Source organism: Cryptomeria japonica, chromosome 3 (genome assembly GCF_030272615.1).
Source record: "Cryptomeria japonica chromosome 3, Sugi_1.0, whole genome shotgun sequence".
Taxonomy (NCBI): domain Eukaryota; kingdom Viridiplantae; phylum Streptophyta; class Pinopsida; order Cupressales; family Cupressaceae; genus Cryptomeria; species Cryptomeria japonica.
Window position 1 is genome coordinate 915,161,974 of NC_081407.1, and position 27,841 is coordinate 915,189,814.

A 27,841-nucleotide genomic window follows, 5' to 3' on the forward strand; every position below is an offset into this window, starting at 1 on the left:
CAACAAGCATTATTCCATTTTCTCCTCAGCCGACGATTGAGCCGAAATCTCCTAAACATAAGATGCATGATGGTCTTGATCCTGTGCGAGTTAAAGATCCTATTTTTATAAATCTTGATGATGACATAGATGAAAATGTTATGCATGATGAAAATGTTACTTCTCTTGCTTCTGATAGTGAATATGAACTTGTTGATATTGATAACCATTTATCCAATGAATTTTCTAAAGCACTTATCCTAGCTCCTAGACAAGAACAATGTGGCTTGGAACATGAACATAGCCCTTGTTTGGATCTTGTGATAGCTCCATCTGCTATGTTGAATGTTCCTCCTCTAGTGTGTTCCCTGCCTTCCCGAAACATTGATCAGCAAGATCGGGGGGTAGATGACGTGCTAGACTAGTTACATTAGCATAGTAGATTCTCTCCTCCTCTCTTTCGTTACTTCTTCTATTTGTTGTCCTTAGTGTTGTCTACTTGAGGACGATGCAAAGCATTGAGATCTCTTTTGGTCTCTCTCATGTTGACTCAAAAGACACATGTGTTCCCTTCTTCTAGGTGACCTTCCTTGATTGGGGAATGAAGAACAATTATGCATACATACATATGATATACATGAATTATCATATAGCATACTGACCCCGAGGAAAGCGAAGTCACCTCATGCTTTGTGTTTTGTGTCTATTATCCTTGGGCTTATCTCACACTTGGGGGCTAAATCCTTGTGATAACGTGCTCCTTTCCTTTCTCATTCTTATATGTATCACTACCTTAAAGCAATCACCCCCGGTGAGGCGTGTGCGATCGCTTTAACGTAGGGGGGCATACATCTCGTTCATATCTTTTCAAGATACTTGAAAATTTCTTGACAAATTTAGCTTTGCCTTGAAAATTTTTGATATCTTTCTTGCATGACTCATAGTGAGGGAACGTTACTACTGACAGTCATGGTTCTTCCTCGTGATCTTCCCTTTTACTTTGTCAATCGAAGTCGTAAGATCCTTAGTCCACTGGGGGCTTGGTGTATCTTGCCTCCTTGACATGGTGAAAGTCTTTCAATATTGTTTCCTTGTACTTTACCGGAAGTATGAGCATACATACTCCCGCTAAAGTGGGGGCTAAATGTAGCGTCCTAAAATTGCGACACTTGCAATTTCGACTGCATTTCGGTCTTCACGATGGCGACGCAACACGCAACCTGAATGGAGACCCCAAACCTGATTACGACACTGAAAACTGCATTTTTCAAGCACCCTGGCCTGAACCTCCTTGCACCCTGCTGTCCCGGGAGGTGGGACCAGAGCGCCCAGCGCCCTGGTCCCTGGGTCCTATTTTGGGCCCGGTCTCCTTTGGACTTCGGGTCTTTTTGTTTGCAATTTGGAAAATAAACTTTCCTGGTCGGCCTAAGGTCGGGAAAATCAGTCTATCAGCCCTAATTGACAAGTATATAAACTACACTTTTCTCTCTCATTTGGGATATGAGGAGGATATGTGCAAAAGCGTGGAAACTATACTCAAGCATTCAAGCATTCAAGCATTCCTTCAAGAAATTGATCATTTCAAGTCTCCATTCAAGGCTAAGTGTTGCATTCAAGACAAGGATTCAACCATTGAAGAGGAGATCACATACTACATGCTACATACAACATACAAACATACAACATACAACAACATCTAAACCTTTGCACATAAGGATACAAACATCCTTAGAACAAGGTATTAGTACTTGTTTTACAGTCATTTACATTTACAACACTTGCTCATTTCTTGGTTAATTCCAAAACCGGGGTTTGACCTAAAGGCAAACCCCTAATCCCTAACCCCCCAATTGTCTTCGCTTTTCTGTGTGTAGGTTGCAGGTACGCGGCTGAAATTGAAGATCTGGAATCCTTGTGCAGAGACGAACAGATCCCCCTTCATTTCGCAGATTTTTCGGAGGACCGTGGCGCTCGGGCGCCATCGTCCTGACAACTTTCGCTCAAATTTGCAGGACAGCGCCGTATCGACATTTTACTGCTAATTCCAGGTCCGCAGCTTCATACTGTATTCCTATCTCAATTTATAAGCGAATCTTTCTCACTTTCTATGCATTCCTAGCTTAATTCTTCTATCAACATTCTTTACAAAAGAGGGTAGCCTTGCTTTCTTAACCCTTGAAACTCATTTAGCATCCAATCTTGCATTGCGTGGGATTGGATCTTGTGGGTTTCAACCCCTCTTTTGAATGTAAAGTCTCTCCCCTAAGTGAAAACCATCAACCCTAGCGAATCTCCCTTCTCTCTCCTTGGAGTTGGAAGAGGGGAGAGCAACTAGGGTTCGATCGCGATTTTTCGCTTTACAACTAGTACACTCACCACTCTAGGTGTCAACTATAGAAGATGATGATGTTCCCACCATGCATTATAATCATCTGTACACCTAGCATCCTCCACATCAAGAGATACCCAAGATTTTGGTCACATCTGGAACCAAGAATGCCTCCTATAGGCTAGATCCACTAGCATACACCACTCCTAAATCTCCTCATTAACCTTAGCAAAATAGGCTCATTTAGCCTCCATGTCTACTGAAAACCAAACTATCATTAAAAACTTGAATGGGTATCTCTCAATGATGCACATTATGTGATCAATTAGGTAGCATGTCAAACACACATAAGAAAGATGATCTACATCATCCCCCCAAGTCTCAAAAAGTTGCCATGATCATCAAGAAACCTTAAAAATCTCATTAATAATATATTTCCAGTACCTCAAGTCACCCAATAAAGAAAAATAATGTTTGTTATGGTAGCTATTTCCTTTTTGATACTACCTCAAAACTACAATATGCTACCATGCCCATATGTGCAAGATAGTCACATTACATTAAATCCTCTGTCCTTTCAAGAACACCAATTGACACATCTCACAATAAAGGTGGGAAAAGACATAGTAACCCCATCCATAGACAATAGACTTTGTGGTCATCCACTAGACCACTTGACCCCATCCAATAGGAAATACATTGGATCAATAATCCAAGACTAGAATGCCAACAATAAGTCTAATTTGGTACAAAGGTAACACAAGAAATTTGTTAATCCCTATTGTAAATCTATCTTTATCTATTGAATAGGGAGGTCCCTCATCATGAATACATGCTCCAAAAAGCCACATCTAGTCCCAATGTCGTACTCAACTAGCTAACCTCTGATGGGGATGTGCAAGATCCTCCATACATCCTCAATGATGATAATCATCTCACCCATCAACAATCTATAAGTGTTGCTGCTAGAATCCCATCTCTCAACCAACATTGTCATCATAGCTTGATGGCTGCTAATTGTCGACCATTGATCCATTGTGTCGAAGCCTATCACAACTAATACCATCTCCTTCACCTTTATCAATCAGACACAAAGTATCATTTTCATTTAATAAATATTCCTATGTACATGTTCTATAGCAATATCAATCATTTTCTAGAAACATAATACTAAATTTTGTTTTGTGCAAAAATGCCAATCCTTAGCCACCAATGCGCTACTTTATCAATACTGCTGATCTAAACACCCAAATGAGCTACTTCATCAATAATGCTAATCTACCTATGCAAAAGTGTTATTCCAACAATAACACTAAAACTTGGACCCAAAAACACCATTATAACAATAGTGCTAATTTATTTAGCTTAATATGCTAATTAAACAATTGCACTAATCAACCTATCCTAATGCACTAAACTAACATTTGCACTAATCCCTTAATACCTAGATGCTAAACCATCATTTACACTAAAAGAACCCTACAAAAGCGTTAAATCATGAAATGCACTAATTCAAGCCTTTCCTAAAATTGACCCAAAAGTGCTAAAATCCTAAATCAATGTTTTTGTTGAAATTACCCTAAACCTATCATTTCATGCAACCTAGGCTACCAATTGACAAAAGGTTCTTAGACACATATCAATGATCATGTGTCCTTTGGCTTCTTGTTCTCCCAAACTCACTCTATACAATGCTCAACTTGCAAAAATAGTTCCATCTTGATTAGGTCTCCTCTACTCTAGAGATCTAAAGCTCTCAAACTCAACAATGGAAATAACACCCTATGGACCCCTCTTCTTCCTATAAATAGGCATGATAAAACCTAATTCCTCTACCTAGCCCTATTTTCTTCTATTTTATTCTCTCTATTTCTACATATTTCTTCTTTTCCCTTTGAGAGCTTTCCCAAATATCTTTAGGCACGAGGGGACATCATTTCCCTACTTTATTCTAAATTAAATGGGGCATAATGTTGCTAGTTTTGTTCTTGTTCATCTTTCTCTATGTTTTATTCTTCTTTGATATAACATTATTTCTTACAAGTCATAATACAATATCAAAGAGGGGCAAAATGTAGACACCCCGAATTCGACCATGTAAATTATTTGAATAATTAATTTAAATTTTTCCATCTCGATAGTTAATTAAATTATATATTTAATTAATTATTATTTTTTGTAATTGATTAATGTGCAATTAATTATATTATGTATATCCCCCCTAATGGTTGATTAAATTAAAAATCAACTTTAGTCTCATCCACATTAATTCTTCTAATCCAAATTAATTAATTAATATGACAATGAGTTAGCTAACACATCTTCTAATCCTCATTAACATTTTTCTCAATTTTAGATTCTTTTAAATCCCCAAACTTGTAGTCATATTGCATGTGTCCTCTAAGCCCTCATAAATGCTTGCATGCACATGCTAAATCCACTCTTTCAGCTCATCCTTTGGCCAATTATTTAATTGGTTGCTTATACATGAGTGATAATCCTCTTCCTAATAGAGCAACCTAACATTTTTTTCTTTTCTCCATTTGTCATCTTTTTAATCTGACACCTCTTACATTTTACCTTTTTTGTTTCAACTCATCATCTCCTTGTTCTTTCCAAGATGTGTTCGCACACCATGCCCTCTTCCCCATGCCAAGTGTCATTTTCACATACTTCCACTTGGTGACACTTGTTACAAGGCTAAGCCATCCTCTTCTCCTTCAATCCTAACTGTCCATTTCATTGTAAGATCTTGAACCCCCCATTCCTCCATTTGGAAATCTTTGAAATGAAGCATTTCTCCTTCATCCATCATCACCTCAACTTATACCATCTTTATGCTAGTTTTTTTCTTATTCCTCCATTTGGAAATCTTTGAAATGAAGCATTTCTCCTTCATCAATCATCACCTCAACTTATACCATCTTTATGCTAGTTTTTTTCTTATAAAAAAATACTAAGGTTATGCTACTTGGAGAGCAATCCCATTTACCTAAGTCAAGAGAAAATCAAGTGAAAATGGTGCCTCACTTTAGCTCAATCATGGAGGGAGATAAGGTATAAGCATTTGGTTTATCTTTTGCATTTGTTTCTTTATCGTTGCATGTTGTTACTTTCTCCATTTTCTCTCCTATAATAATAACCAGTGAAATACAACAATTATGATTTTAAATTAGCAAACTAAAGGTTCATGAAACAACCAATGTATCTCTTAAACAAAACTCAAATAAAAACACATTAAAACTAGATAGAACAATGAAAACTAAAACTAAAACAAAGAAAGGATAAAAACAATAGATTGTTGTAGAGTGCATACCAACTAATAGATTGTTAATTTGAAATAAACTAGATTATTGGAGAACATGCATCGTTTAAAAATTGATCCTATAATATTAAATCAAAAACAAAAAAAATTTAAACATCTTAAAAAATTTGAAATATTCAAATTAAGATATACATTTTAAAAAATAACAATTGAATTGTCCTTCTACATTATCAATTTTACTGATTAATTAATATATAATTGATCTAAAATAAGACCTTAAAACTAGTATTTCCAAGTATCTATATACTTGGACATCACATGGTTAATCTACAACTCAAATCAACTTGCTATTCGTTACCAAATTTTAATTGTTGCACCGTTAGTAGAGTTTAAGCAGAGCTGAGCAGATTACATTCTATAAATTTTTAAAGATACTGAAACAAAAAAAACGAACATATACCATATCAGCTGGTTTGCCCGAGAGGTTAAGGGGGAAGACTTAAGATCTTCTGCACATAAGTGCGCATGGGTTCGAACCCCATAGCCAGCATAGGATTTACTTTTTGAATTTTTTATAACGAATTGAATTGTTTCCTTTTTGAATTGTAATAAAATTATAACATGGAAAAATAAGCAACAGAAAGCGCATCTAGTGTAGTGGTATCATAGTACCCTCCCACGGTACTGACCGGGGTTCGATTCCCCGGATGCGCATTTACTATTCATTTTAAGTTTCCCACTTTTACAGTTTCCAATTTCCATACAAGTCATGTTTTCATAGTTTTTCGTCGCCCGAATCATTTATATTCTTGATTTTTTGGTTAAATATTTATTTTTCATTATCCAAAGAGTAAAAAATAATCTTAAAGTCTATTAGACATGACCAACCTAAAATTATGTTATATCTAAGATATCTAAAAGAACTCTTGTATACTCAACTTCATCCTTTTGTCTTCTAATTTAATTCCTGTTCTTGTCTATTCTTCTATACTCAACTTTACTGTTTTGTTTGGAATAGTATTTTTCAAACTACAACTCTAATTAGAATTTAACTAATATAACTTCAATCCTTATCTATTCTTGTGTGGACACTTACACATGAGATTTATGCTAAAACAACCATGTTAGCAATCTTAAGACTCCAAGGTGTTCTTGGGTGTTTTTGCCATTTTTGTCATGTTATAAAACCACAACTTTTCAATAGTGAACAAATCACCTATTTTTACTTACGAAACCTTTGTTTCTTGGATGAAACCATTGCCTTTTTGAAATTGAAAGTTCCATACAAATGCTTGAAATACTTCATTTCTCACTAAATTTCTAATTTTTGATCCCTAAAACTTGTTTATGTGTCTTTTGAGTAGTGTTCTGCTTCTCTAGTGAAGTTAATTGATTTTGTTGTCAATTAGGTAGAGCTAGAGTATTAATGGGATAGGCGACCTTCTAGAATTTTTGATATTGAAGCACTGATGATTTCATAAGTTGAACCAAAGTATATGATGGGTGAGTTTATTGGAATGATAAGGTTTGAATATCAAAAAATAATATTTCTAACAACCTTCTAATTGTACAAATGTCTTTGTTTAGTTGAATTAATTTAATGGAGTGTTTCATTTTTGTGTTTTGTATGGTTTATCCTTTAACCAAATTGAATATTTGGTACAAATAAGTGAGAGAATGAGAAAACTTAGTCATTAGAAGTTCCAATTCTTTTTTATATGATTTTTTGATGAGCATGAATGACTTGGAATTGTCTATAAATATAAGGTCATAGATGCTCAACTTGAATTGTTTTTGGAATGTGAGATGATGAAAATGGTTGAATTTTGAAAGAGTTAGCTCAAGATGAGAGGTTTTGAATTTTAAAATTGGGACGTGTTGATCCAATTGATGGCCTAGTCTAAGGAATATGACAATACATGTGACCTTGTCCAAAAGGACAAATATTTAAAGGGATTTAGACCAATCCTATGGATCACAACATATATAAAACTATTTAGGGGCATATGTTTAACGTTAGGGTTGATTTATATGCCAAACATAACAAATTTAATGTTGCAAGAATACATTTACAAAAACTATAATTGACAAATATAAACTTTTATTCTTTACAATTTTATTTTCAATCATCATTTATTTATGATAATTAAATACTTCTACTTAGTTATATTTTTGAAGAAATAATGAATTATTGTGAAGAGTGACAACTATTCTGTATCCCTTGAATGACACCTATATACTGCTTCTTAAATCATAACACATTTTTTCTTTATTTTGTCATATAATTATTAGTATCTCACAAACTAGCTATGAGTTAAATTTATGTGTAGACAAAGAAGATGAGGAAGCTTTATCTTATCTTCACCATGACTTGCACATTTGTTGGTTAGTGCAAGAGCCTTACTTAAAACTCAAGGCTTTTTTAGATAGTTTAGCCCTACAAGAACACCCAAAAAAACTAGGCATAATTCTTGGTAGAAGAGTTTTAAGAAAGATGGAGAAACAATGTTGGATTAACATAGCCAATTTAGAGAGTGGCAAAGATATTCTTGGTGGAGTAAAAGAAATCCTTGCAAAAAAAGGTCCCATGCAAAAAAGGAAGGCAAAAACCATGGTCCTGAAATACAAATGGTTCTAAGACCTTATGCGCATCTTAAAGATCTTGATAATGATGATCATGTTCCTTGTTGTGCTCCCTATGTTGTATTGAAAAAGTATGTAAATATTTTGGCAAATGATAGAAATGAGTATCATTCAAAGCATATCAAATGGCTTATTGAAAGAGGCAGAGCTTGGTTGAAATGGACACAAATTTTTCCAACACCTAAAATGTTTGCACAACTCATTAGAAAATGTTTTCCTCCTCCTCTGATGAGTTTCTTGTTGAGCTTCTCCAAAGGATTGAGGAAGGTTCTTCCATTGATAACTCTTGTTCATGTTGGAGTAGTTGTTGACATTATTGTCATTGATGTCAAGGGATGTCAAGAGGATGTGTCGTGATGTTAAGGGATGTCAAGAGGTTGTAGAGAAGTTGGTATAGTAGTTGTGCATAACATGTCATGTTATGCTACACAAACATTGTAGGCTGTAGAAGAATATGAACTACAAAGTGCAAATCAATGTTGGAGTTGATCTACATATGTGTCACAGTGTGTTGGACCCATTTGGTTTGATTCCTGAGGACTGCAGATTCAAATACATTGATTCATGGCGGTTCGACTCGACAACCTCTATCGCTCTTCGTAGTATTGTGTTTAATTGAAAGGATGAGTTGGATTTGAGTGGTCCCCATTTGTCCAGATGTTTGCATATGTACACGTGTCGACAACGATCTGGAGTTACGTGTTGGTGTGTTGTATGTACATGTTGGCACTCGATAAGGAAGTCTTCAATGTTTGACCGAGTTCTGAGATTGGTGTGGCAAGCGTGATTTCCACATGGCAGTAGTCATTTGGTTCAAATGTGTTAGTGGGTCCCTTGGTGATTTGAATGCAGGGAAGAGACCATGCAAGATAACACTCAAGCAAAGCCAATAGTGTTTCTTCTTATCCCGCAACTTTTCATCAAGTGTTGAATGCCCTCATGGGATAACACAAAGTGGCACTCCTCACTTATCCCACGTTGTTGAAAAGAGAGATGCCTTCTTATCCCACACTTCTTGTGACCAAAGCAATTGGTCCTGCGGGATAAGAGATTGAAGGAGATTGCCTAAAGGAGCTTATCCCGCATTGCAAAAAGTCAAAGTAAAAGACCCTGCGGGATAACAACGAACAAAGGTAAATTAGGCACCCCATTATCCCGCGTTGTGCAAACTTGGAAGCAATGATCGCGCGGGGTAAGAAATTGAAGTGAATTTTCATGAAGAAGCTTATCTCGCATAAAGTGATAGGCTACATAAGACATCATGCAGGATAACTTGAAGGCACAAGGAGAAAGAAAGCTTATCCCACACAAGCTAAAAGGTTCCAGAAATACCGTGTGGGATAACAAGATAAAAGGCATGCCACTGAGTGAAAGGAGGACCTTATCCTGTTGGGTTAAAGGGTCACGCTAAATGTGGTGCGGGCTAACAAATAAAAAGGAAAGGCTTCTCAAAGGAAAACAAAAGCTTATCCCGCATGAAAAACATGGGCATACAAATGACAATGTGGGGAAATATGAGATGCAGAGATCCACGTGGCAAATTAACCGACCTTGACCAAATGAACTGGACAAAGGAAATGGAGACATGTGGCTCCCTGATTGGTTGAAGAAGATATCTGTTATGCAAAAGTCAGTGACGAAAGATTCTAATATGGTAGTTGTCAATATTTTCAGAGTAGGATGGAAAATGCATTAATGGCGATCAATTTGCAGGTAGGTTGCGTGGATCGAGAAAGGATTCTAGATCGTTTTGGGAAGAGGAAGATTACTAAACTTAGTCATCCAAGTATAGAGAATGATCTGAAGATAGACATGATGCATTTAATTTAGGCAACCGATATAAGAACATATTGAATACAAAGAGTAAAATCACCTACATTAGAGATCTCCAAGATAAACGACTTGAATAAAATATTCAATATTGCAGTAGAAGAAAGATTTGATGTGTACAAAGTTGATCTAATTTGGCAGCAACTGAAAATGTGATTCGACATTGGTAGGTGTGGTATTTGAGACATAGACAAAGGTGGAAACAAAGATATCTCCACCAGTCGAGTGTATAGTGGCATGCACAAAAGAGAATAGTGAGTGTGTTGTTGCTGAGAGTTGAGGGAGTGGTGTTGCAGGGAGAAAACAAAGACACTGAAACAAGGAGAGTAAGTAAAGAGAAACAGAGAAGGAACTTCAATAGGCAGAGAAATTCATTCTCATAATATGAGAAATCTGTAAGTGTTACAAAACTCATTTGTAACAAGGTTTTGTCATTGCATTGTAAACCCGATCAATCACTGTATATCTTTGAGTGGGTGCTCAAAGCAGGGGTAGGTGCTCCTTTGAGTAGGTTCTCATAAATCAGGGGTTGGTGCCCTAAAGTTTCAGGGGTTGGTTCTCCTTGGGTTGGTGCCCTAAATATTGTAAACTGTTATTTATTGTGAGGCTGGATTGGAGTATTATACTCTAGCAGCTATTCTCACCGAGGTTTTTCCCACATTGGGTTTTCCTCGTATATTCTATGTTGTGGCTTGATTTGTGTGTGTGTGTGTATTTATCTCAATTAATTTGCAGTTTCAGTATTTGCACACATAGTTAAAATTTTTAAAATACACCGATTCACCCCCCTCTTAGTGTCCATTTGTGTTCTTTAGTAGTGGTACTTGATCTTCTTTTTAGGGTTCTTCTAAGATAAAATTGTCAATCGGATGATTGAGACCTCCCTCGTCTCTTATTGGTGTTGTTGTTGACACTTAACTAGCTTTATTGTTATTTTTGTTATCTTTCTTTTGGGGCATTGCTCCTTGACTTTGAGGAGTGACCTCAAGGGTCCTCCTATATTTTTTTTTTGGATATGTGTTATATATAAATTGACTCATTTATTCATCAAAAAATAGTCTTATATAATGAAATAGACAAATTATAATAAATGAGCATCTAGTCTATAAAACAAGGTACTTAAAGTATCAACAAATTAAAATAATATATGTATATTAATGTATATATACATAGGAATAATATATGTATATATAAATATACATGTGTTACTACAACTTACAATCAATACAAAAGTTCTATTTAGGAATAAGAAATTGTTATTCAATTTAAAATTGATAATGAACGTGGAAATGCAAAGAAAAAATAGATGCATATAATGAGGGGATAATTTTATTAATATTCCTTAAAGTATTAAGAATAATGAAAAATATTTATTTATTGATTCAGACGGTCTCTTTGTAATTAGTTATTTTTCTTAACTTTTCTAAAATAATTTAAATTTTTTTTATTGATATATTTGAAGGGTTAATATACTTTGTTAAAAATAATACAACATGAATTAAAGAATTTTTAATGTTCATTGATAGATCTAAAATAGATGGATAATTATATTTCTAATTCCTTATAATAAATACATAGGTATTAATTTCTTTTTTCTTAAAAAATAATAAGCTCTTTTTCGCAAGAACTAGTTGTCCTTAAATTTAAAATATAAAATAAAATTTATTAATGATAAATATATAATTATTATATTGAGAAATTATTTATATTCTATTTCACTTTCATAATCTCCAAATCTAAGTGTTGCTAAATTAAGTGCTCCATGAATGCAAGTAGAATGAATTATTGACTGATTTCTTGATGGATAGGATATGCCTGGAGCAAAAGTCTTCATATTGGTACACAAAATAAAATTGAACCAAGAATGTGTTTTGTTGGCTCAATGTGTGAGGGTTAATGAGGCTAGTTAACTAAATTTGAACTTTTAAATTGAATAGAAAACAAAATGGGAATAACATGGGTATGCAAATTTCATCATTACAATTGTAAAGAAATATAAACTTTTCCCTAATGTTAATTTGGGCTGACTAAATGTGAGATTTGTTGATAAGACAAACCTTTAATAATTTGATGATAAAATTAAGACATATAAGAAAATTTTGATGTATGAGCAAATTGGGAATCCTTACCATAGTTCATTGCATTATATAATTTGGTGTATGATAGCGAATAAAGCATCAATGGCAACACATACACACAAAATATTCAGATTTCAAAGCATTTGGATTAGTTTTTAGAAAGATATTGCTAATAGAATCTCATTGTACATAGTTAAAAACACATAGTTCATTAGATAACATGTGTAAAACCATTTTATACCTTATGGTATTAAGTTCAAAACACTATAAGGAAGATTGGGACTAGGGAGACCTCCAGATGAGACAACAACAAATTTCATTACTTCTTGAAACTTCACCATCAAAATTGGGCCAATGTAGATGTTTCATAAAACATCAAGTGTTGGGTCACCTTGGATTGACATAATCATTTCTAAAGCTTGAAGTGTATATACAAACATCTCTCACATTCATAGGAAAACATTTTAAGATATAGAAAGTTAGTTAGAATTCAAAAGCTAGTTAGGAAGTGAGTGAGCTGGAGTTAGGAATTGAGTCTTATTTTGAGTTTCATATTTACATGTAAGATGTAATAAGTCTATGGTGGCTTGTGAGCCAATCTATAATTTGCATGTAATAGAAATATAAGTACTTTGGAATCGTTTTGTGTTTTATTAGATTAGTAGGGAAAGGGCCTTGATCCCAAGTACATAACATCAGATCAAACCATTAGCCTAGAAACAATATGAAGGAAAGGCCTAGCCACCAAAAATAGACTAGGTTGATCATAATGACCCCGCATCATAAAACACATTAGAGTCTAGGATAGCAACACATAAAGTATAACATAAACTATAGATCCTAATAGTATTAACCATGGCACATAGGTCAACCAAAAACCAACATAGACTGATCCTATGCATAACATATATTAAATTATTTGTTCAAAGTTAGGATTGGTTTATATGCCAAATATAATAGATTGAATATTACGAGAATATATTTACAATAATATTAAATAAATGTAAAACAAAAAAACTATAATTGACACATATTTACTTTTATTTTCTATAATTTCCTTTTTAATTATATTTTATTTATGATGAATAAACATTTCTACTTCAATTATATTTCAATTTAAGAGTCCAAAAAATCTTAATTGAATATCTTCAAATTTTCCTCAACACACTAATCATTAAAACCTCAAATCCACAATTTTCCATTTCTAGCTACCTTTAATCATCGATATCTAAAATTAGATTCGACACCCAAATAATGTAAATGGGAGAAATTGCTAATATTGTTAATATTTTTTATCCATCCATAGCCTACGCTTGCTAGTGTTTTTGATAAAATTTTGAAGCCAATTTCTCTTGATTTTAATTTGAGACTTTACATTGGATAAGAGCCAAATTATACCCATCATTTGGTTGCAAAACCAAAAAGCAAAAATTCCTGAAGAAATAATGAATTATTGTGAAGGGTGACGACTGTTCCTTATCCCTTGAATACCACCTATATAATGCTTCTTAAATCATTACACATTTTCCCTTGATTTTGTGCATGTAATTATTACTATCTCAGAAACTAGCTATGAATATTTTATGTGTAGACAAAGAAGATGAGGAGGATTTATCTTATCTTCGCCATGACCTGCACATTTGCTGGTTAGTGGAGGAGCCTTACATAAAACTCAAGGCATTTTGGGACAGTTTAGCCCTGGAAGAAGACCCTAAAAGACAAGGCATAATGCTTCGTAGGAGAGTATTAAGAAAGATGGAGAAGCAACGTTGGATTAACATAGCCAATTTAGAGAGTGGCAAAGATATTCCTGGTGGAGTAAAAGATATCCTTGAAAAAATAAGGTCCCATGCAAGAAAGGAGGGCAAAAACCATGGTCCTGAAATACAAATGGTTCTAAGACCTTATGTGCAGCTTAAAGATCTTGATAATGAAGATCCTGTTCCTTGTTGTGCTCCCTATGTTGTACTGAAAAAGTATGTAAATCCTTTGGCAAATGATAGAAATGAGTATCATTCAAAGCATATCAAATGGCTTACTGAAAGAGGAAGAGCTTGGTTGAAGTGGAGACAGATTTTTCCACCTTCTAGAAGGTTTGCACAGGTCATTAGAACATGTTTTCCTCCTCCTGATGATGAGTTTCCTGTTGAGATTCTCCAAAAGATTGAGGAAGGTAACTCTACTCCATGCGGTTATAGCGCTACTGGATCTTCTTCTTAGGGTTCTTGTCAATTGAATGATGGTGACCCCTCTTCGCCTTCTATTGGTGTTGCTCTCACTGTTTAATCAAAATTTGTTATTATTTTTGTTATCTTGCTTTTCAGATCAAATTGGTCTCTTTGTAATTAGTTATCTTTCTCAAATTTTCTTAAATAGTTTTAAAATATTTTCATTGACATAAATATACTTTGTTAGAAGGATTATAACATGAAATAAATTTTTTAATGTTCATTGATAGATCTAAAATGGGTGAACAATTATATTTCTAATTCCTTCCAATGTATACATAGATATTATTTTTTTTTTCCTTCAAAAGTAATGAACTTTTTTCACAAGAACTAATTCCCCTTAAATTTAAAAAATAAAATAAATTTTATTAATGACAAATATAAAATTATTATAATGAGAAAATATTTCTAATCTATTTCACTTTCATAATCTCTAAATCTAAATATTACTATTAAGTGCTCCATGAATGCTTAGAATGAATTATTGATTAATTTCTAGATGGATAGGATATGATAGAGTGAAAGTACACCAAATCTAATTGAACCAAACATGTGTTTAGTTGGTTCAAGGTGTGAAGGTGAAAGGGGCTTGTTAACCAAATTTGAAGTTTTAAATTGAATGCAAAATAAAATGGAAAATAACATATATATGCAAATTTCATCATTGCAAATTCTAAAGTAATATAAACTTTTTCCCAATGTTGATCTAAACTAACTAGATGTGAGATTTTTAGACAACACAAACCTTTGATAATTTGATAAAATTAAGACATACAAACAAATTTTGATGTAGGAGCATCTTAACCAAGCTTATCATAGCTCACCACATTACATCCTTTTGCCCTACAATAGTGAACAGGGCATCAAAGACAACACACAACATATTCAGATTTCAGGGCATTTTGGATTAGTTTTTGGAAAGATATTGCTAATAGAATCTCATTGTACAAAGCTAAAAGCACAAACTTCATTAGGCGATACCTACAAAACCATTCCATACTTTACGGTATTGAGTTCAAAACACTATAGGGAAGATTGGGACTAGGAAGACATCCAAATGGGGTCATAATTTAAATTTCATTACTTCTTGAAACTTTGCCATCGAAATTGGGTTGACCTACACATTTCATAAAGCATCGAGTGTTGGGTCACCTTGGATTGACACAATCATTTCTAAATCTTGAAGTGTATATACAAACATCTCGCATTCACGAGAAGTCAATTTGAGATATAGAAGTTAGAAGTTAAGAAGTCAAAAGCTAGCTAGTTAAAAAGGGAGCGAGCTAGAGTAAGGGATTGAGTCTTATTCTGAGTGTCATATTTACATGTAAGATGTAATAAGCCTATGACAGCTTGTGAGCCAATCTATAATCTACATTTAGCAGATAAATAAGTACTTCATAATCATTTTATTATTTGAATCAATAAGAATCTTTATTCTCTTTGTGATAATTTTATCATTTTTTTTTTGTTAATTTAGGGGTATCCTCGTGACACCCTGCCCAAGATCCTCGATTCATGAGGCAAGAAGAGGCGAGACTAGTCACTTGAGGATGCATAGGGTCCCTGCAAGCCCTGTGCATCGGGTTATCTTGGGCAAAGTGTTGAACTTGGGACCAATGGGGAGAAAACCCACGACCCAAATCAACTCTACCACCCATGTAGGTGATAATTCTATCATGTTAACTCTAGGCTGCACAATTGGATAGTCCTATCCCTAAGACCTCTATCTATGACTCCATCAAGTGATATAGTGAGAATAATTTTGGAAGAATAGATCTTTGATTTTCATGCAAGCGTTTACTAAACAAAACATCGATTGTGAAATAGTTCCAATCCTCTAGTCCAATCATTGACTTGAGGTAATTACAATAGATCTAAAGGAAATATTCCACCAAGGAGAATGATTGGTATTACCAATTTTTTTTGGATAGATGAAAGAAATGTAAGTTATGATGAGAAAAATGATGATCCAATTGGATCATGTAGAAGAAGATAGAAATATAGGTCTAAAACCTAGACATCTGGATGAGAGCGATGACGAGGAATTAGAATTTAAAACATAGATTTAGATAAACAAGCCCTAGAAGAAGAGTCGAACCAAATGAAAATCTTGAAATCCATCTCCAAAATTGGTAAGTTACCTAAAATAAAGATTTCTAATTGTGTTCTAAATTTGAATACTAAACAATTGATTAATTAAATCAATAATATGGAAGAATATTTTGAGTGTGAGGAGGTTAATGTTTGAGAAAGAGTTGAATTTTATAAAACTAAGTTGAAAGGTCATGTTGGTATTTGGTGGGGAGAAGTTCAATTAGATATAAATAGAAGAGGAAAATAAATAATAAAAATGCAATAAAATGGTGATAAAGTTGAAAAATCATTTCCTACATGCTAACTATGAATTAGAGATGTTGAAAAATTTGCAAAACCTAAGAAAAAATGAATAGATGGTAAAGGAGTACACAAAGGAGTTTCATAAGATGATCATCAGAATGATATATAGTAAATATAGCAAGGAGAAAGTGGCACGATACATAAATGACCTCAAAATAAATATCCAAGAAGAAATGAGTCTGATAAAAATGACTACTATTGAATAAGCCTACAAGTTTGCACTAAAATTTGAATAAATTATTTGAATTAAGGAATAAAGGTAGAGGAATATTTAAGAGAGATGGATCACAATGCATTGAAAGGAGACTATATACAAAGAAAATAAAGAAAATAAATTCATATTTTTTTCAATCGATAATTGGGTCTCTTATGCTTTTGACTGGAGCGTTGAACCAGTGCGATCACATTAGAAGATCCCATCGCCATGGTAACATTGCCAAGGTATTAACACCTCCTAGATTTTACTCTTGCAGCTTACCTCTCCATATTGTTGCCGATGAGAAAGAACTCCTTATCACTCCAACAGTCGCAAAACCACCTTATCTCTCCATCCGTGAAGCTCAGATCAGCTTATCTCTTTGTAAGTCTCCTTATCTCTCCATGTTGGTTCTCCTTCAACTGCTCCACTGTATTGCTCGACTGACTGTATCTCTCTGTAAGTCTCCTTATCTCTCCATGCTGGTTCTCTTTCAATTGCTCCACTGTATTGCTCGACTGACTGTGACCAAATTCGAGGCCAGAACACCTCAAAGTAACCTCCACTATTTCTCCATACTTTATTGGGTATCAACACCCCTTTGACTAGCACCTCTGACCACAGATCGTATGCACATCACATCACCATCCAAGAGCATGGGAAAACAAAGACTTGAACCAAGGATCGCCCTATCCATAGGGCTTTGCAACTGTCGTTGCACTGCGGGACAGCCCTGAAAAGAAATCCATATTGCAGAGATAAAAGAAGTGATTTTTTTGAGCAATGAATGACCAAATTTCTTATTGCACTAAAAAAGGAAGTAATCGTATTGGAACTACAATGAAAAATATTAAATTGAAGTGATAGAAGATTTGACAAGAAGCCTTTCAGAGTAACTCATTTCAATATGGAGGAGAAAGCCATAGAGCATTTGAGTGTCATCAAAGGAGTGCTACTAAGAGAGGAGAGAACAATGTAAGAGTAGCATATGCAAAGGAAGAACTTGTTGAATCACTTACATCTATTAAAAAAATAATAAGGGTGAATCATTGGTCATGAGGAGATTGCTATTACAAACTAGGACAATGAAAGAACCACCACAAATAATTTTTTTGTCCACAATAGTATGTTTGTTAGGAGGTAAGTGTTGTAAATTTATCATAGATAGTGGAATTATAGACAATTTGGTTTCTAATGAGATGGTGGGTAAGTGCACAATAATGGGGAACCAAAAATGGGTCTTAAGATGCCACTTTTCTTCTTCTTCAGAAATCATAAAAGTCTAAACTTCAACAAGAAAATGAATAGTTACACTCAAAATGTGAAGATGTAGCAAGAACAAGAAATGTAGTTCTCTGATCCTACTTTCTAAAATGCTATTTTGTTTTAAAAATGGTGGATGACAAGGGTTTCAAAAATGGGGAGCACACAAAGTAGTCCTGTTTTTTCAGAGAAAAAACATAACATAGCACTTGGTGTACTCCCCCTAAAATGTCAACCTATTTTTGGAATTTCTAGAATCACTCTTGTGAGAAATTAGCTAACACCATGTAGTTAATGCCAATTTTTTCAGCCAATTTTTTAATGAATATATGATTTTTTCACTTATTTTCAAAGTGGACATATCCTGAAAAACAAAAATTTGAGCAAACATGTGCAAACTTGACAGAAAGTATGAAAAAAAATGCGAGAGAATTTTGCATGTTTACAAAAAAATACATCTTAAGCCAGAGAAGGACGTCCAAGCCTTTGGATTGGATGCCCAAGACAAATCCAAGCTTAAGGCTTTGTGTTTCCCAAGGCAGTTACTTTGGTGCATGCCAAATATGATGCGTGCCAAATTTGGTAAGTGCCAATTTCAAAAAATATATTTTTTAAGTTTGATGAATGCCAAATGTACTGTGTGATGGTTAGGATTGGGGAAAACATAATTCATGAAAGAAAAGTTTTAACCACAAATAACTAATCATGAAATAGATCCTAATCACAATCAATAGAGATGCAAAGAAAAAATGAAAACAACAAAATACACAAACCTTGCATAAACCATTCCTATCACATGGCTCCATTGTCTTTCTTTCTCCTTTAATAAAATGTATGCGGCTCTCAACAACAAATGCAAATGTATTGAAAGAAAAAAGATAGCAAGATGATAGTGAAATGATGACCATGATGAAGTAATTCAAACAACGTAAGGATACTTAATATGTGGTTTTTAAAATATGATCAATGAGAGCTCAATTTATAGAAAAAATGGGATTGATTTGAGTCAATAGTCCCACTAGCACTTTGGTTTGAAGTGTTGCCCAAACCTCTTCTTTCACATTTGAACCTCCAAATTTTCAGTGCCCTATCATAAGGTAAAGTGTGGACATCATACCTAGATGTATAGAGTCTCAAGCAATTTTCCAAATTTTTGTCTAGTTTGTTTCTTAGCTTTGATTTTAGGAACCCCAAAACACTAAAAACTCTCTTATCTTCCACCGAACCCAATATCATTGTAATACATAAATCAACAAGCTTCAAATATTCTGGTATTGAATCACACAACACTACGTTCTCAACTATATATTTCCAAAGCCTTGTTATAGATCCCTCTTTGCTAGGATTCTCCATTCTGCTATATTGTTCCCTCATAGTGTATGCAAAATGACATGATTGCTCTCTAAGAAGAGTTTCGTCTAGTATTTCATTTTTAGTCTCTCTAGATATGCAAAATTGTTTTATCAAAGTTAGTAGCTTACTTTGAAAATCAACTGTACTGTTGAGGCTCCAATATTGAGGAAACACAATAGACATGGCTTTGAGTAGGTTGTCAAGAAGGAATCTGCTTCTAATCTGTGAGGGAAGATCATAGGTAATTTTCTTCATAGAAGTTGTTATAGATTCAATAATCTTGTCAAAATATTCCCTTGTAACTCTTTCTAGTTGCTTCTTGGGGTGCTTTCCTGGTTCCTCGGGGTCAACCGTAGCATAGAAGTGCACCGGTATCTCAATTCCTTGTACATTGACACATACCTCCTCGTTTGCACCGATTTGTAAAAAATTATCAAGATTGCTCAAATCTATGAGTGTCTGCCACTTAATAATTTTTTCATTAGATAATGTTGGTTGATTTCAATCGAGATTGTTGAGGGTCATGCATGTCATCTTACACAACATAGCATATTCTACAATATACAGATCTCTTTTTTGGGCAACCTTCATAATATTCCTCATTTCCTCTAGCATGGGCAAAACAACTACTAAAGTTAAGAGTATCTCTAGATTACTTAACCTCCGAAGAAGGTTAGGAAATTTTGGTTGCTCTGATTCATCGCAAGTTGTGTGAAATAGTCCAATCAAGGATGGATCTGAAAAAACTCGATGCGTTGGACCATACAAAGAGATCCATTTGGTATCATTATCCTTGAGAAGCTTGTTCCCATTAGTTATTCCATCAACAAAGTGTTGAAATTCCATAAACCGCTTGGGACTTCAACAAAAGTGTGAGTAGAGCTCTCTGATTAAAATTTCATTTTTTTTTACTGAAGCATACCTGCTCACAATTCCAAAAGCTAGATTCATTCTGTGAGCCATGCAGTGAATTGCAGTAATGTACGGTGCAAAAGAAGTTTCAATCTTTGTACAAAGACTGTTCTTGTGAGCTTGCATTATTGAAGGTCCATCTGCTCCAATACACACCAATTTTTTGACAATCGTCATGTCATCCATACCTCCATATTCAATTAAACATCTCTTTACTAGTTGAAATAAATTTTCTGTTGTCTCACTATCCTTCATTTTAGCAATAGATAGTAGATGAGGTTGGCGGGCATGATTCTGTACAGTATAAACATGCATGCATACCCATGAACTATTGTCTACTGTTGTAACTTCATCTAAAGAAAATGCAATAAAGTTTGACTCTCTTATTTTTTCCTTTACGTCTTCTTTTTCAACCTCAGCAAGACAACTTGCCCATTCCCATCCACTGTTTATTGACCAATGACTATTAGGATATGAAAGGAAATACAAGAGCAAGGAAAGAAAAATAAAATCCAAGAAAGTTTATTGATGAAGTAAATGTTACCAAGAGAAATGCAAAAACCTTGGAGCAATCACCCAAATGTGAAGAAGGAGGCACAAGAACTTTTGAAAGGGGAAAAGCAAAGAAAAACCCCTTGTGATATTATGAATGAGGCAATGCCTAAAATGAGAGAGAGAGAGAGAGAGAGAGAGAGAGAGAGAGAGAGAGAGAGAGAGAGAGAGAGAGAGAGAGCAAGAAGCTCTTTACAATATTGTCATTAAGAAGAAATGAGAGAGGAGACATCTCTTAAATAGAGATGAGGAGAGGAGTTACAAAGTAACTCCCAAATCTATGAATGCCACCATTCATAAAATGTGTGTGCCATGTGTCCACATCCTCTTATGGAGGAAATCTAATATTCCTTAATAAAGGAAAATAAAAGAAATGACTTGTCCTCACACATGTACTAGAGGACAAATTACATGTAGGAATTCCAAAGGAATATCCTAAACTAAACACAAATAAACCTAAGCTAAGTAAAGATTAAATATTCTAACACCCCCCCTTAAGCTTTACTTGGGGAGCTTACATCAAACCCTTCAATGGGCTGTAATCTAAGATTTGTACAATGAAATTGGAACTTTTCTTTACAAAGTGGCTTGGTCAAAATATTTGCAACTTGGTCTTCCCCCTTGCAATAGAGGAGTGAAACTTGCTTGTCTTCAATTTGTTCTCTAATAAAGTGGTGTTGGAGAGCAATGTGTTTAGTCCTTGCATGGAAAACTGGATTTTTAGCCAAGGCAATGGCACTTTGGTTGTCACAATACAATTGAGTTGGTTCGTGTTGAGGTAGACCCAAATCTTCAAGTAGTCTTCTAAGCCACAAGACTTCTTTGGAAGCATTAGTGCATCCTTTGTACTCAGCTTCAGTGGATCCAAGAGAGGTAGATTGTTGCTTTTTACTATTCCAAGAAATTGCTCCTGAACCAACAAAAAAACAATAACCACAAGTAGATTTCCCATCATTGGGATCTCCACCTAGATCGGAATCAGTAAAACCTTTTAAAGTAAAATCGGAATTTGCATCATAAAACAAACCTACATTAATAGTTCCTTTAATATATCTTAAAATTCTCTTAGCAACTTTAAAGTGTGTTTGTTGAGGTTTGGACATGAATCTTGAAACCAAACCAACACTATAAGCAATATCCGGCCTAGTAAGAGTTAAATAATTCAAACTTCCAACTAATTGTCTATACAAAGTAGGATCAACAAGAGGAGTTTGCATATCAAGCATTAACTTAGTGCCTAATTCAATAGGAATTGAAACATGATGAGCATCATTCATTTTAAACTTATCTATGAGATCTTGAGCATATTTACTTTGAGATAAGAAAATTCCTTTAGAGGTTTGCCAAATTTGCATTCTCTATTTGTTTGTAGGTTCTAATATTTCCTTGCAAATATTTTTGATCAAAAAAAAAATTCTTATTATTTCTTCATTGAATCTCTGTGTATTTTAAAAATATATATCAGAATCTAACATTTTCTACAGGTTCTTGTAAATGGCATAAATCTTTATGTTTGCAGTTTTACATTGTATTTCATAGCACCGATTTATATTTCTCTCTAATTTTCCTTAAGTTTCTTTTGCTTGGCCCTTTTTTGTTTCACTCAAAATCTTTCGGCTCTTTTGGTTTCTCTTTGCATCTGCAACTTTCATTTTTATTTTTTTATTTTTATTCTTTGTTCCTTTCTTGTCCTCCTTTGCTTTGCAATGTATCTTCCTTTGTAGTTTGTAACGTCTATGTAGTTTCAGTAGTCATTGTTTCAATCTTTTGTTAAATCTTAAAACTTTCTGTCTAAATCTAAATATTTCAGTTTTAAATGTTGTGTCTGCATATATTATATTTTGCATCTTATGTGTGATTGTTACCAGTTCGCTGCAAAGTCCTACCAAATACCACGCTGGTGTTGATTTCTTGTACACTCAATCTGTGTTATGTGTTACCTGTTATCTTAATTGTTTCTGTATATTCAAAGTCTCTGTGTTTATTATATTTTTTTTGCATCTGATGCCTGTAACGTCTCTCTTTTTGTAACGCCTCTATTCACTTTCATTATCTTTCAGTTTCTTCTGTTTGCTTTTATTATTTATGTCCCAATTATTCTTTGTGAAACGGTTCTCCATCATTAAATAACGTTTTTGCATTTATAATATCAGTTTTGTTGGTTTTAAAAAAAAAAAACATTTCACCACATATAAGGCTTAAACGATTAAGTTTTTATGTTCTTTATAATACTCTTTTCCTTTACTAAAAATTAAGTCCTCTTTCCACGTATTCTAAAAGTTTTAAAAAAGTTTAAAAGATTCAAAAGTTTATTAAGTTTTAATAAATAGTAAGTTTAAAAAGTTTAAAAGATTCAAAAGTTTATTAAGTTTTAATATATAGTAAGTTTCAAAGTGTGAATCAAAGTTTTACAAAAGAAGTTTTTTTAATATAATTTTTTTTTAAACAATTTTATTTTGTTAAATGAAAATAGTTTTAAATATTATTTTTTGTTTAAATAAAATTAAAGTATTTTAATAAAATTTTATACTTCCATAAATCAGTTTTTTTTAAAAGTTATTATTTGAAATTTGCTTAGTTTAATCAAGGAGGTTAATTTTCATTTTTTAATCAAGTGATTTTTTAATAAAAGGGGGTAATTTTTATTTCTAATCATAATTTGTCCTTTATTTTGCTATCATGTCTACATTAATTCTGGAAATTAAATTAAATAGTTCTAATTATCATTCATGGAAAACACATATTTCTTTTATTTTTCGTTTCAAGCATCTTTTGAATGTTGCAACTGATAAAACCTTTGAGCCCGCTACAACTGCTCCTCAAGCCGACCAAGATAGATGGAAGGCTCAAAATGAGGAAGCACTTGGTTTAATTGGTATTTCAATGGTTCTTGATTTGTATGTTTTAATTGGAAATTGTACAAAAGCGTATGAAGCTTGGGAAATTTTAAAAACAACTTATGATAGCTCAAATGAATCCCGAAAAATTCAGCTTCAAGATCAACTTGAAGATCTCAGGTATACAGATTTTAAAACTATGAATGAATTCTTATTAAAGTTTGATTCTGTTAATAGTCAATTAACTGGTTTAGGAGTTACTCTAGCTGATTTACGTTTAATTCATCTTATTCTTAAAAAATGTCTTCCTCGTCAATTTCAACAATTTATTACGAATATTCATGCTCAACTTGCTATTCCTAGCTTAGCTACTCAATTAACTTATGATATTTTTCGTAATTTATTGCGTCAAGAGGAAGCTAAATTAATTCAATTTGGTACTCTTAAAAGTAGTGAACATGGTTTTATGTCTAAAAATCAAAATCATAATAATAATTTTAGATCCAATAATAATAATCATAATCATAATCATAATCATAATAATAATCATAATAATAATCACAAATCTTCTAATTATCAATCTCATTCTAAATCCTATCATAACAATTCTCATAATAATAATCATAATAATATGTACAATAATCAAAGGAATAATTCTCAAGCAAGACCCCATTGCACATATTGTGGGAAAGATGGACATATTACTAATAATTGTTTTAAGAAACAAAATGGTAAAAAGCCCATGAATCAAAATAATCAAAATAATCAACATAAACCTCATTATAAGAAAGGTAATAATAATGGTAATTCATCTCGTCATGCATTTACATGTACTTATAATGTTTCTCAACCACTTGAGTGGATTATTGATTCTGGTGCATCTCAACATGTTACTTCTCATAAAGAATGTTTTGAATCTTTGCATCCCGATACTTCTAATATTCCTGTTCAATTAGCTAATAATCATAGTTGTAAAGTTGAAGCTATTGGTGATGTGAATGTTCCTAATGGGAAATTACATGATGTTCTTTATGTTCCGGAATTAAAATCAAATTTGATTTCAGTTCCTAAACTTTGTCAAGATTATAAAATTAACTTTTATAGGGGCATATGTTATATCATTGATCCAAAAACTAATCATGTTATTGCTACTGCTAAAATGGATAGTTATAACTTATTCAAGTTCTATGAATTTGCTCCTCCAAAGTATTCTTTGCTTACTACTGTTGATTTTACTATATGGCATGAAAGACTTGGCCATCTCAATTCTGATTATATTTCATTGATGCAAAAAGCAAATATGGTTGATGGATTGCCTAGTATTGTTCCTTCTCAAATTGTTTGCAATGGTTGCATGAGTGGTAAGATGCATAGGGAACCCTTTCCTCATGGTCAATCTTGGAGGGCATATACTAAATTACATCTAGTTCATAGTGATCTCTTGGGTCCCATGGAGAATCCCTCCATCCAAGGTTCAAGGTATGCACTTACCTTCGTTGATGATTTTTCAAGGAGAACATGAATATATTTCCTTCATAGTAAGGATCAAGTGCTTGATGTGTTTACTGAATTTCATATGTTTGTAGAAAGGCAATCTGGTTCTAAAATTAAGATTCTCCGTACTGACAATGGAAGAGAATATATCAATAATGCATTTAATGCTTATTTGAAATCGTTTTGAATTAAACATGAGCTTACCATTCCTTATACACCACAACAAAATGGTGTGGCAGAACGGAAGCATAGGACAATTGTTGAAATGGCTAGATGTTTATTGCATGCAAAAAATATGGATTACAAGTTTTGGGCTGAAGCTATGGCTTGTGCAACTTATTTAATTAATAGAACACCTACCAAAGCCTTAAAGGATAAAACTCCTGAAGAAGCTTGGTCTGGTAGAAAGCCTAATTTGTAGAATTTAAGAATTTTTGGTTCCATAGCTTATGTTCACAAACCTAAGGAGAAAAGAAAAAAATTAGATGCTAAATCTTCTCCTTTTATTTTTGTTGGTTATGATGAAAATACTAAAGGTTATAGAGTTTACAATCCTATTACTAACAAGGTAAAAGTTGCAAGAGATGTTTGTATTGCAGAAAAAGGCATTCATGATTGTTCTAAAGTAGAGGATGATGAACTTGCTCAAAGCAAAGTTGTGCTTGTGGAGGACCAACCTCCTTCTCTTAACCCTACTCCTAATGCATCTCTTTCTATTCCTTCTAGTGATAGTGATGATGATAATAATAACTCTACTCCTCATGACTCTTCTTCTAGTGATGAATCCATTACTTCTAAAAGAAGACCTAAATGGTTTAAATCTTTAATTCAAGATAGTGATGAATATTTAGCTAGAATGGATAGACTTCAAGCTAGAAGAGTTAATTATTGTAATTATGCTTTAATGACTACTATTATGAATTCTAATGATCCTAAAACATTTGATCAAGCTAAAAATCAACCACATTGGCAAAAAGCAATGAAGGAAGAATATGATACTCTAATTTCTAACCAAACTTGGGATTTAGTTCCCTTGCCTCATGGTAAAAATCTTGTCTCTTGCAAGTGGCTTTATAAAACCAAATTGAATGCTAATAATCAAGTTAGTAAATTTAAAGCTAGATTAGTTGCTAGAGGTTTTTCTCAAATTGAAGGCTTAGATTATACTGAAACTTTTGCTCCTGTTGCTAAAATGCCTACAATTAAACTTGTGCTTGCTTTAGCTTCTAGAATGAATTGGCCTATTCACCAAATGGATGTTAAAAGTGCTTTTCTTAATGGTGATTTACATGAGGAAATTTATATGTCTCAACCTCCTGGTTTTATTAAAGAAGGTAATGCACACTTAGTTTGTAAATTAAAGAAATCAATTTATAGATTAAAGGAAATACAAGAGCAATGCAATAATAAATCAGATTTGGCGGCAAGCCGACCAAACAGATTAAGGAGGCTGAGTTTGGCGGTAAACCTTCCAAACTATTCACAATAAAAAAAACCAGAAACTTTGGTGGCAAGCCTTCCAAAGCCACAACTTTAAACCAGAAAGAAGAAACTTTGGCGGCAAGCCTTCCAAAGCTTTTTTTTTTTTTTTTTTAATACAAAAACTAGAATAGAAGATTAAACCCACAGGCAAACTTGTTAACAAGTTTGAAAAAAAATTAAAATCTGAAACCAAAACCTGCACAATAGAAAATATTAGAAAAAGAACTTCTTCTCCTCTCAAGAATGCCTCCAACAAGGTGAACTCCACAGAATGGCAACCTTCATCAATGTCAACTTAAAACAAGGATTAGAAACCTGCTCTGATACCATGAAAGGAAATACAAGAGCAAGGAAAGAAAAATAAAATACAAGAAAGTTTATTGATGAAGTAAATGTTACCAAGAGAAATGCAAAAACCTTGGAGCAATCACCCAAATGTGAAGAAGGAGGCACAAGAACTTTTGAAAGGAGAAAAGCAAAGAAAAACCCCTTGTGATATTATGAATGAGGCAATGCCTAAAATGTGAGAGAGAGAGAGAGCAAGAAGCTCTTTACAATATTGTCATTAAGAAGAAATGAGAGAGGAGACATCTCTTAAATAGAGATGAGGAGAGGAGTTACAAAGTAACTCCCAAATCTATGAATGCCACCATTCATAAAATGTGTGTGCCATGTGTCCACATCCTCTTATGGAGGAAATCTAATATTCCTTAATAAAGGAAAATAAAAGAAATGACTTGTCCTCACACATGTACTAGAGGACAAATTACATGTAGGAATTCCAAAGGAATATCCTCAACTAAATACAAATAAACCTAAGCTAAGTAAAGATTAAATATTCTAACAGGATAGTTAGGAACTTTCAAAAAGTGTAATAAACCACTAATTGATGGGAAATCTGTCATAGCAAGCCCTCTACTCAAAATATAAAAAACAATACTTAACTAAACAAAGTTTCCCAGTTGTTCTATTTGCATTGCTTTTCCAAAACTAGCTTCAA

At 33.5% G+C, this 27,841-nt stretch overlaps 2 non-coding genes across 2 annotated transcripts; both read left to right on the forward strand.

Moving 5' to 3' along the window:
- The first annotated feature begins 6,040 nt into the window (after positions 1-6,040).
- Positions 6,041-6,123, forward strand: TRNAL-UAA (transfer RNA leucine (anticodon UAA)). Its single transcript has one exon. It is a non-coding gene; the product is annotated as a tRNA-Leu (tRNA).
- Positions 6,124-6,216: 93 nt separating this feature from the next.
- On the forward strand, positions 6,217-6,287 carry TRNAG-CCC (transfer RNA glycine (anticodon CCC)). Its single transcript has one exon. It is a non-coding gene; the product is annotated as a tRNA-Gly (tRNA).
- Positions 6,288-27,841: the final 21,554 nt, after the last annotated feature.